The following is a 1,219-nucleotide window of genomic DNA, read 5'->3' as shown; positions in this document are numbered from 1 at the left end:
AGTAGAGATGGGGTTTCGCCATGTTGGCCCGGCTGGTCTTAAACTGACCTCAAGTGATCCTCCTGCCTCAGCCTCCCAAAGTGCTGAGATTACAGGCATGAGCCACCATGCCCAACCCCACTCTACGATTTTTGAGTTTAGTTTACTTTTTCTAGCTTTTTGAGTTGAATAATCAGTTTGCTTATTCTCAATAAAGTTTTCTAACAATGTCATCCAAAACTATGATGTATATTTATTATGTATACTTAGCAATATCTCATACATTTCGATATATAATATCTTCAGTTTGGTTAATTTTTAATCTATAGTTCAGCTTTTATTTTCTCCTTGATTAAGGGCTATTAGAAGAATGAATGTTACCTGTCCAGTGTCTACTCGATAAAAAAAATATTTTATTGGGACTTTCTAATTGTCCTAGAATATGTATTCAGCTTGAATAGACCATGAGCAAGGGCTGCTTTGCCCTTTGCAGTTCCATCTTGAAAATAAAGCTTTCTTAATAGCCAAGCTCTCCCTTCTCTTCTAACTCTCTCTAAATAAGGAGCTCATTCTGTCAGGACAGTCATTCACTTTTTTTTTTCGAGATGGAGTCTCACTCTCGTCGCCCAGGCTACAGTGCAGTGGCACAATCTTGGCTCACTGCAACCTCCACCTTCCCAGTTTAAGCAGTTCTCCTGCCTCAGCCTCCCAAGTAGCTGGGACTACAGGCACACACAACCGTGCCCAGCTAATTTTGTATTTTTAGTAGAGATGGGGTTTCACCATGTTGGCCAGGCTGGTCTTGAACTCCTGACTTAAGGTGATCCGCCCACCTTGGCCTTTCTAAGTGTTGGGATTACAGGCGTGAGCCGTCGTGTCCAGCTTTTTCATATATTTTAAACAAACAACTGATATTGAAAGCCTGTGGCTCATTAAACCACAGATATTTCAGGACCTATTCAGATAAATTCAACTGAAAAGGAGCATTAACTTGCTGTGCAAAATGGACAATGTAGGGAAATGGTCTTACCCTACAGCACTGTGTCTAGTAACCAAATGTTCTGTGCAGATGTCAAGGAAATCAATGATGAAGTTATTCAGAGTTTGTTTAATTCAAGAATTTTTCAGAGAGTTTGGGTTGAATTTTATTAAAGGAGAGGGAAGCAACTATTTTCAAACAAAACCACAGGCCTTCCAAGAGAAATAGTGAAAGTTACAAACAGCCAGTAATAATAAGTGT

The 1,219-nt window shown here is 39.7% G+C and overlaps 1 protein-coding gene across 3 annotated transcripts in view; it reads left to right on the top strand.

The window, feature by feature from the left end:
* The window catches only part of KIAA1958 (KIAA1958 ortholog), a 103,209-nt gene that overhangs the window by 87,230 nt on the left and 14,760 nt on the right, over positions 1-1,219 (top strand). The window lies entirely within an intron of this gene.

Source organism: Mandrillus leucophaeus, unplaced genomic scaffold (genome assembly GCF_000951045.1).
Source record: "Mandrillus leucophaeus isolate KB7577 unplaced genomic scaffold, Mleu.le_1.0 Scaffold410, whole genome shotgun sequence".
Lineage (NCBI taxonomy): Eukaryota > Metazoa > Chordata > Mammalia > Primates > Cercopithecidae > Mandrillus > Mandrillus leucophaeus.
This window is presented reverse-complemented; position numbering and strand designations above follow the sequence as displayed.